This window comes from Vicugna pacos, chromosome 19 (assembly GCF_048564905.1).
Source record: "Vicugna pacos chromosome 19, VicPac4, whole genome shotgun sequence".
Classification (NCBI taxonomy): Eukaryota; Metazoa; Chordata; class Mammalia; order Artiodactyla; family Camelidae; genus Vicugna; species Vicugna pacos.
This window is the reverse complement of record NC_133005.1, coordinates 44,742,356-44,753,037: the sequence shown is the minus strand read 5'-3', so window position 1 is coordinate 44,753,037 and position 10,682 is coordinate 44,742,356. Positions and strand designations below refer to the sequence as shown.

The 10,682-nt window shown below is 53.0% G+C and overlaps 1 long non-coding RNA gene across 1 annotated transcript; it reads right to left on the bottom strand.

Moving 5' to 3' along the window:
• Positions 1-5,965: 5,965 nt before the first annotated feature.
• On the bottom strand, positions 5,966-8,108 carry LOC140687332 (uncharacterized). The gene is made up of 2 exons (XR_012061541.1): positions 7,726-8,108; positions 5,966-6,755 (listed from the first exon to the last, which is right to left on the bottom strand). It is a non-coding gene; the product is annotated as an uncharacterized lncRNA (long non-coding RNA).
• Positions 8,109-10,682: the final 2,574 nt, after the last annotated feature.

The window sequence follows — 10,682 nt, the reverse complement described above, 5'->3', positions numbered from 1 at the left end:
TACGTTGGTAAATAAAAGAATACCATTACAGAGGTAATCAAAGAAAAAAAAATATAATGGCCATTGAGGAAACGGGCCGCTACGCGGGGCCCTCACTCTCTCAGGAAAGGAGCAGGCACCAAGGCAGGATGAGTCCGTTTTTTCTCTCCCTGGCTGGTCGTGTCTCTTGCTGACATAAACAGAGATCCGATGCTTCTGCGTCCGTGGGACCGAGCACTGCAGGTCGCGGAGCACGGCGTGGCTGCTGCTCTGACGCTGCATGAGACACGCTGAGTTCCGGGCACTCAGCTCAGCTCCCTCTCGGGCTGACGGAGAGGCCGGGAACTGTGACGACCAGAACAGCGTCTGGGGGAGGAAGCGTCAGAAGCAAGACTCGGCGGAGGAGGCGGGGGGTGACAAGGGCAGGCGTGCACGGGGAGCGACCTACTGGGTGAACCGCATCCATGTTGGACGGACACTGGCAGGAAGCACCTGCTTGGCATCACTGTCCGGAGGGGCTGCTGAGTCACTGGTTCTAGAGCATTCCTCAGATGTTGCCGTCGGAGCCTCAGCCCTGCCCACGGTGGTCTAGATCCACCAGGGAGCTGCACTTCGATTCGTTTCTCATAACCCACGTTACCCGCACGTTATCCCCTCCCCAAATCCAACCAGTCTGCCTGGTGCAGCTCAGCGGGGCACGATGTGGCCTTACGTCCACCACCCCTCGAGGGCACGTTTGTAGGGGCTCGGCACCCGTGTCTGAGTTCTGCAGCCTCACGTGGGAAGAGGCATCACTATAGACAAGCTGGAGGCTCAGGTGCTGCCTTTCCTTTTCCCGAAACGTACACTGGTTTCTCTTTGGGTATCGGGACCCAGCCGGTTGAGGTGGAGTTCAGAAGGGCGGAGTGTGGACACCATAAAAGGCCAAGAGAGGAGCGGCAGGTCTTCAGGGAGACGCCACTTGGAGAGGACTTGCTTCTTGCCGCCCACGTGTGGGAGCCTGGCCAGCCTGGGTTTGAAGGGAAGCCTCTGGGGCGTCGCCCGGGGCTCAGCCCTGCCCCGCCCTCTGCCCCCGAGATGGTCTGGGTGCCAGCTTGCTCCCGTGGATGGATGGCTTTGTGATTTTGCTGCAGTCTTCCTCAATCTCAATATGTTTTGCAGAAGTAAAGGATGGCATAATTTATCACAGTTGAACATGTGCTTTGTTCAGTGACAGGGTAATTAGACATTCTTTCAGCAGACACATTAAATATATACTTATGCATTAAAGCTCTGTGTCTCTGATCAGCGCTGCTGATTTATTCTTTAGGCTTGGATCTTTGCCTGTTGATGGCCATATAAAATGAAACTTCCATGCCGAGAAACAAAAGTGACAGGGAAGGAGAAACGGCTTCCATACGCTAAGTCAAGGTAAGCGCTGGGGGGCTGCTTAGGGGGGCGGGGACACGCACACACGTGCCTGTGTATATACCTGTATGTGTAGATCTAGAAATGCTTAGCGGTCCCGAACAGGCTGGGGCTGGGTTCTTCTCTCCCTGCCTCCCTCCGTAAACATTAATTATGCAGCGATCAAGATAATTTTGCATGCATCATGCTGACCTCTCTCACTAGAGGGCAACACAGCCTCAGCGTAAGGAGCCTCTGCCTTGTGCTTCCAGCGACAGGAGGTGTTTAATAAGGTGCCGTGTGGATTTTATAATGAGCACCCGATTAATCTTACATCAGCGTAAAGTTACTTTTGAAAATCCGGTGACGCTCCTGAGTACACATGACTTGGCCATCTCAACAGGTGGCAGGGAGCTGGTTCCTAATTTTGGCCGCCGTGGACAGGGCCCCGCCCTGTTTTCACTTGGGGTGCATACCTACAAGACTGGGGTGTCCCACGGAGGCACGTGTCAAATCCACCGCTGCCCCCCACTCCAGAGCACAAGGCCACTTCCGCATCCCGAAGGTGTCCGGGTGGGCCTGCCGCGGCGCACCGCCACCCGCGCACCTCCTGGACAGTGCCTGCCTGCTGGGCGTGCCCTCTGGCCTTCTGCTCCGCGCCCCCCACCCTGGTGGGGGTGCAGGGAGGAGCCGCTCCTTGGGCCTTAGAGTCCAGCTTCGAGGAGCAGAGTGGATTTTTCATCTCTGTCCCCAAAACGTTGAAGGCAATCCTTTCGCCACCAGAACTTGTGTCAGCTGTGCTCATTTAATATTAAAAAGTCCATTTGCTTTAACAAGTGGGGCTCCTGGAGCTGCCTTCCAAGTTATACGCAGGAGTGTCAACCTGCCCCCCGTGCTCGGCCGAGGATGGAGGATCTTTAAAAACCCTGAGAAACTGACTACACAGATTCTGCCAGTTGAAAACGTAATTGCGTAAATCTGTCGTGCGTTCCTAAATATATTAAAAATATTAGGGATCATTAGAGAAATGAAACAAAGCCTCAGGTTTCAAGAGTCTCTTTGTCAAGTGTTGCCTGTGCGAAGAACACACTGAATTTCTTCTCTCAGAATCTTTTCAGGCCAAGATGAATAATGAGGGCCCGGTTTTCCTTTGGAGGAAGAAGTCTGACATTTGACGAACACCCTTACTCAGCGTTTGCAGTTTTGCTTCCAGAAATAACCACGGCCTTTTCTTTGAAGGGAGCTCTTGGGAATAGGTGCTCAGGTTTGTAGAGTGGCTTTATTTCCAGAGGAGGATGGATATGTGGGTCCTGGGGCCGCGGGGGGAGGAGGGTAAGAACATACAGGTGTGTTTCTTCACTGGACGGCTGGCCAACAGCCCCTGGGGAAATGGGGGATGGGGAAACGCAGCTATGAACTCCATGCAGAGTGTCCGGGGTGTTCGCAATGTGAACCTGGTGTCCTCACACTCCAAGTCCACAATCACAGGCAGCATGAGGCTGGAAAATACCTCCAGAAGCCTCCGAGGCGCTCTTCGCTTTCTCGTCCCTCTCGGGATCCCACCGCTGTGGTCCAGCAGAGCCGGCCGCACGTGGAAGAAGTCAGGTCGCCGAGGCGCCTCCCTCTCCAATTCGCCAGGCCGTGGCCCGTCTGTGCTGGAGGGTCTCACCATTTCCTTTGAAATGTAACTCATTATCCCAAAGCAGAACTAAATAACAAACACTCCAGAGAGGGGACAGATGGTGAGCTGCAGATTAGAAGCTCAGCCTAACCCTTCACCAGCATTAAACATTTAACATAATCGCACCACAGGTGCCAGGGAGGAGCCGGCATTGTTTAATTAGGCTTAATTAAACATAAGGAAAAGTCTAGTACTGATTCAGGTCGAATTTTTTAATCGATTACAACCAACCCCCGGCCATCCCTGTGTATTGGCCGTCTTGCACCCCACCCTCTGATTAACCAGAAGACTAGCGGGAAGAGTCAAAGTCGGGCAAGAAGATGGAGATGCTGTCAGTAAGCAGCCAGACTATGTATAAACAGACCAAGGAAAAGAGTGTTTTTGCAGTAAAGAAATTGCGTGAACACTTGGCGATTTCCAACGTCTGTAAGGTGGGCATAGGACTTCTGTCTGTCTGGCATCTCATTCTTGATCTGAAATCTTTCCGTGGGAATGGGTACAGCGGGAACCTGAATCTGTCCATGCATTTGTGCCTGTGCGTGTGTGTAAAGGGTAGTGTTCAGACTGCACTGCCCACATGGGAATGCTAACAAGAAATGTGGCAAATCCTACTTTGAACACGTGCTTGCAACACTAAATCTAAGACCTCTTAAAGGGCAGGCAGAGACACTTGCTACACAAAAGGCATGTTGTAACATTTCGTATTTATCATCGAAATAATAACCTGTCTTGACACCAACGCCAGAGTGTGAAATTATTTCAATTTCCGGCACCTGTGTCTCCAAAACGAAGAGGAACACGAACCTCAGATGCCGCTACGGAGTCTTGAGAAACACTGTGTTTAATGTCCGTTTTTTTAACGCTGGCTTCTGCAGGTAAATTGTGAAGCACACCTCTCATATGAATGTGTGTTGGCCACAGGAAAGCTGGGTGCTGTCTCCAGGTCAGCGGTGCAGGTCTGCAATCTAGGACAAGGGTTTCGTAGCACTTGGCTCTGCCAAGTCTGTCCTTGGGCCAGAGATGCCTTGTCCATCTTCCCTTCGCATGCTCCGCCCACTTCCATTCAGAAGCCTGACCCTGGACTCTTCCCCTGAGCTGCCTCCCACCTGTGCTTTCTCTCCACCACCACCCCCCCGGGCCTGGGTTCCCCTGGCTTCCCAGAGCCCCGCCCTTTTACACGGTGAGGATGCCCTCTCCAATCATGCCTCACATGGGCAGATCATCAACTTTATCACGTAATTTCCCTCTGAAATCCATCCGTAGCTCTTCCCTGATTATAGGATTAAGTCCTAACACCTGCTGTTGGATGCAGATTCTTCAAAATCCAACCCTGCCCAACTTGGCCGAAATCACCTTCTATCTCCAAATGAACGGTGAGCTCCACGCCAGCAACGTCTGCCCTGCACCCAGAAGAAACCACACTCATTCTCGCCTCCAAGACTTTCCCACCGCGTTCTTCCTGGAGACCCTTACGTTCTCCCTCTTCCCATGTCTTTCAGGACTGGCCCAGGTCATTTCTCTCCAAGGTGCCAGCCCTGCCCTCTCTGGTCACTGTTGGCTGCCCCTTCCCTGAGGTCCTGCCCAAAGGAAGGTTTCTCTGAACCACTCACCATTACGCCGTCTGCTCCTCTGAGTTCTTACCTGTTTCCCTGAGGGTCTAGGCTTCCCAGGGGGCTGCAAGTTCCTACAGGGCAGAGGCTAATTTACATGATTATGTGTCTCCCCCCAACAAGTGCCCCAGGTTCTACAGCACAGCACCTTGAAAGGCACCAGCGGGTGGTATTTATCAGGTCTGCAACGGACCCCAAGGAACAGAACTGACACCAGTCACAGCTCATGAGATGAGGTCCTGAAAGGGTAAGTCAAGGTAAGGGAGGCAGCCGGGCACAGAGGATAGATACAGTGAAATACACACAAAAGTGGAAAGCTGTCCCCACCTCTCTTTCGGCGTTCCCTTTGTGACAGGCTGGATCACGGTCCCCGCAGGCATGCACACCCTCCTCTGTGGACCCTGTGGCCGTGTCACCTTCTGTGGCAAAAGGGGTTTTCACCTGTGATTAAGGATCTCGGGATGGGAGACTATCTCAGACTAGCCGGGCTGGCCTAACGACGGAATCACGGGGTCTTCATAGGAGAGCAGTGGGAGGGTTGGCGACACTGTGGTCAGAGGTGTGATGAGGGAGGCACAAGGGCGCAGTGATGGAGGACGGAGCCCCGGATGCAGGCAGCTCACGGAAGCTGGGAAAGGCAAGGGAACAGATTCCTCCCTGGAGCTTCCGGAAGGAACCAGCCTTGCCCACGCCTTGATTTGAGCCCCGGGGCAACTGGTTTTGATTTTCTGGCTTCAGAATTGTGAGTGAACACATCTGTGCTGAATTTGTGGTGATGTGTTCTAGCAGCCACGGGAAAATAATTCACGAGCAGCTCGTAACCGCCGAGAGTCTGCCTGGAGGCCACTGGGTTGGCGTGGGTTCCCTTACCTCTCGGGCTGCGGTGGTCATGGGGGGAACCGGGACTGAGGACCAGAGGGAGGGGCAGCCTGAGACCCCGGCCCCGCATCGGGTCGGCGTGCGGCACCTCCGGCGGGACGCGCTGCCCTCGGCCACGCGGGGGACGGGAGCGGCCCCGCCTCGCCTCCTCCCACCGCAGACGGATTTCCGAAGCTAATTTAAGGTAAAACTCAAGGAAAAGCTTCGGCCTCTTTGAAGATTCCGCCAAGATGTTCATGGAAAATGCTGGAGCAATGCTCTTTAAGGGAAATGCCTTATGGTTCAATTAAAAGGTCTATGTTTTTCTTTTCCAGGTTTTACGGAAATTCGGCCGTGTCGTAAAGATAAGAGGACCAGAAGCATAGTGCCCCCCCCAAGAAAGTTGTTCGGAATGTGCGGCGTGTAGCTGGCAATTCATGGTGTCAAAGAGTCGAGGCAGAATGGAACAGGTTTTTTTGCTCGTTTGTTTTCACCTCCACAATTTAACAAAAGAGCTGGAAAGCATTTTCCTGATGACTTTCCGCCGGGGCGGGTGGGGGCTCGTTTCTGGAGCCAGTGCTTCAGGGGAAATGAGGGTTAAGTAACCTGGGAGCTCATTGTTTCTGCAGAGACCGGGCCACCCCCACCCCGCTCCGTAGAAGAGGGATGAGATGGGAACGGGCGGTGGGCGGTCTGATTCCAAAGATGCGGTGCGGGGGCTCAGTCGCCTCGCCGGCTGGAACGTAAAAGAGCCCCAGACTTACAGAACACCACCGGCCATTTCATCTCTCCTCGAACTTCAGCCTCGGTCACAATTTTCTGTGTGGTTTGTTTAAGGGCTTGAATTCATCTCCCAAATAAATTGCTTTGGCTTTTCTGGAAATACGGAGGTTCACAGCAATTGTCTGAAATAGCCTAGTGCCAAGACCAAGGAGACCGTGGGGAGGGAAGCTGCCTGGGAGACTCGCTGTGAAGAGTCACGGGTCCCCTTACGGTGTCCTTGCACCTGGTGGCGGCTCAGGGTGTGGCCGCCTCCAGCATCACTCACTCCTCATCACTGACGGCAGGAAGCCTTCAGCAGCTCCAGGCGCGATCCAAGCAGGGCCATCGAGGGACACAGAGACGGTCCAGCTTCCAGGAGCGGCCGGTCCTCCCTGCTCGCCGTCCTTCCCCCGCTCCGTGCTCTCCCGGGTCTGCCTCGTCTCTCACTCTGACTTGTGCTATTTTGTGAAATTGTGGAGCTGAAAACAAACAAACAAAAAAACCTGTCCCATTCTTCCCTGACTCGCTGATAGAATTCTGTGACCCGAGTCTTCCTTTTCTTCTACAATAAAAATGCCCGCCCTCTTCCAAATCTCTGCAGGTCTTGCCTCTGGTGAAAGCACGGCCGTGAAAACACCCCTCAGACCTGGGACGCTGGCGTCTGACCCTCCGACTTACACGAGTGAGGTGCCACGGGAGAGTTGCTTGGTTTCTCTGATCCCAGTGCCTCACCTGTGAGAGGCTGCGCGCCTGCTCACCCTCCGAGCTGTCGTCGGCCTTGTCTTAGGGCCCGGGACGTTTCAGAGGCTGATGTTCCCAAGTCAGCCACGGCGGTTTCCCAGCCCAGCCCTGCCCTTGCAGCCGGAGGGTCTCGGGCAAATACTCAGGCTCGCTGAGACTTAATATTCTCCTCCGTGCAAGGCAGGCAATCACTCTGTCTTGTAGATTGTTTTGAAGAGCAAATTAAACGAAGTTTTGTAGGTGAAGCCTTTGGCGTGATGCCCAAGCAAACTATGACGGATAGACATTACGATGCTCACTGTACATGCTCCCAAGCCCCAAATGAGTTATTTTTATCATCGTTGTAAAGACGGAGAAACTGATTTGACATATTCATTTTTACAGAAGTCTGGAGAAATGCTCCCCTTCCAAATCACCTCCCACCACCCCCCAGCCCAGAGGGTGAGCTTTCTAAGCATTGGATCTGATCATGTCAACTGTCTTCTTTAAGATCTGGCAATGGATTCCCATCCCTTCCAGGGTAGAGAGTCCAAGAGCTTTAACCTGAGAGACGTGTGGCCAAGTGACCAAAAGCCTTGTATTTCTCCAGCTGTATGAAACATGCGGACAGATGTCTCTCCATCCAGGTTTGCTCCTCTGGCCATGCCCCACACCCCCGACCCCTGACACGCACAGACCACTTCTCTCCTCTTGGAATGCCCTGCTCACCTCCTCCGTCTCCTCTGCCACCGTTTCTCAGCTGGGCAATTGCAGCAAGCTCCAGAGGATCCACGCCCACGCCCACCCCCCACCTGCTCACACAGGCGTCTATTCAAAGACACACATGACCATTGTACCCTTGAAACCTTGGCTCCCCAGGTTCTCAAGACACAGCCAGATTGCCTGGCATTTAGTGGGTGCTGGGGAACCCTGCTGCAGCCGGCGTGCTCACCGTCTCTGCTGTGGCCCCGCCAAGCCCGGATCTGGCACCTGGTGGGACTGGGTCAGTATCCCTGGAGGGGACAGTGCTCTGAGATGCTCCCAATGGGGTTGGGGCCATGCCCTAAGACCCTCCCTCAGCCCTGGGGTCTGTGGCCCTCTGTCTTCTGAGGGGTGAGTGTCCCCACTGAAGAGGGGCTGAGGATGGCACATTCAGTGGAGTCTAGACCCGCCCCCTGGAGTCACAAAGGGCCCCACTGACAGGGCTGGAGATGTGATCCTGCTGGTAGAAGCCATGGAGTCTTCCCCCAACCCAGGTTCCCTCTCACCTACGAGCCAGTCCTGTCGCCTGAGATGTCCAGAAACCATCTGAAAAGAGGCGTCTGGGGCAGACTGGCCTTGTTCTGCAGGACGACCTTTACTCCGGCATGGGAAGGAGGCTCTTCAGAATGGAGGGTAAGAGTCCCAGACACGCTCTCAGCAAGGGGGAGCAGCACCCGAGCCTCGTCGCACCTGACACCCAAGGAGAGGAGCCAGACCTCTGAGGCACTGACACGACCCCCGACGGCCATCATTGCTGCCTGTGCCACTCCCCAGAACCGAGCTGACCCTGCGCCTCCAGAGGGAACTCAGCCCCACGGGCAGACGTCACGCTCCCGGAGAAGACAGGCAAGTCACGGGTTCCAGCAGGCCCGCCGGGTGCACAGAGCTGTGTCCAGTGTCGGATGGAGTGAGGACCAGATGGTCTGTGGCCTCCCCATCCTCAGGCTCCCTGCAGTGGCCTCTCCCCTCGACCCCCAGGCACCGCTGGCCACGTGGGTCCCTTGGAGGCCTGGCAGGGACCCAGGCTCTGTCTGGCTGAAGGCTGGGGTCCGACGGGGGCTGTGATGCATTCTGACTTGCTGAGACCAAGAGGGGTCTGACGAGCCCACGTTGCAGGGAGGAGAGCCTGGTGTCGAGCCTCCTGTCCCTGGACAGCGACTTCCCCAATAACTTTCCAGCACAAATCAGGTGGTCTGTAAGTCAGATTGAACTTGTCGGATAGGCCATGTTGGAAAACATACATAAGTTCCATCCAGATGTGCTCTTGTGGGAAAAGCAGAACACACTTTGCCGGTGACATTGTTGAAGGAATGGACGCAGTGGACAGACACCGGATGAGGGAGGTGCCCACTGGAGTGAGGCCAGGATCGCAGTGGCGGCAGGACCCGTGGGGGGACAGTCACACGCTGATGTAACATTAGCAGCCAGAGAAGAGCGTTCAACCTCCCTGATGTGATGCAAAATTATAATAAGTACCTGCTGTACAGCCTGTCAAATGAACATATTTTAAAAACTGCAATCTTTATGAATTAGAATTTTCTCCAGAGACATGCCCAGAGCGGGATACTTGGACCACACGGTAGCTCTATTTTTAGTTTTTTAAGGAATCTTCATACTGTTTTCCATAGTGGCTGCACCGAATTACATTCCCACCATCAGAGCAGTACTATTCACAGCAGCCAAGACATGGAAACAACATAAATGTCCATGGACAGATGACTGGTAAAGAAGCTGTGGTATGTATATACAATGGAATACTACTCAGCCCTAAAAAAGAATGAAATAAAGCCATTTGCAGCAACATGGATGGACCTGGAGATTGTCATACTAAGTGCAGTAAGTCAGACAAAGACAAACACCATATATCACTTACATGTGGAATCTAAAAAAATGACATAAATGAATTTATTCATAAAACAGAAACAGACTCCCAGATATAGAAAGCAAACTTATGGTTTCCGAAGGGGAAAGGGTGGAAGGAGGGATAAATTAGGAGTTTTGGATTAACAAATACAAACTATTATATATAAAATAGATAAACAACAAGGTCCTACTGCACAGCACAGGGAACTGTATTCAATACCTTGTAATGACCTATAATGAAAAAGAGTACATATACACATGTATAATTTCATCACTATGCTGTGTGTAAGAAACTGACACAACATTGTAAGTCAGCTGTACTTCAGTTAAAAAAGAAAGAGAAAAACAAAAATAACTAAATAAAGAACTGTCATCTTTAATATTACTGGGGCTATCGTGTGCTACTGTCGTAAACTGCCCACGGTACTGTAAGTTGGAAGCACTGTAATTTCATAGTTCCTTGTGAAAATAATTTGACAAAATATAAAAATAAACACAGAAATACAAACAAACTTAGGCAATAAATTTAGCTCCCAAGAACCTAGTCCGAGGCAGCAGGTGCATGACTAACAACGCTGTGGTCAGAAGACCAGCTCATAACACATGTTTCCCCAAAGCCTTGCCCCCCAGATTACGGCGAGGTGGGGTGGGTGACGAGGTGCAGTCTGACCCAGGAGTGTGACTGTGTACAATGGTTTATCCAGAGAGTGAGGACCAAAAGGGAACGCAGGATCATGGTGGTAAACTTGTCAGTGACTGAAAATGAAAAGAACATATTCACGTTGTCTTACTTTTGCTTGAATTATCCATCTGAAAAATAAGAAAAGGAGAGGGACAAAGACCCCTCAGCAAATGAGAGCAAGTGGCAGCTCGGTCGCCTGTCCCCAGGCAGCGTCCGGCAGCGGTGTTATCGCCGCGCGAGTTAGCTCCGGAAGGGCCTGATTTTGGCCGCTTGCAACATCTGAGCCACCCACCTGGAGCCGGGCCCCGGCGCCCAGACGCAGCTCCAGCCGCTCGGACGCACGCCAGGGCCAGCTCTAGCTCGCTCTCGTTCCCAGCCC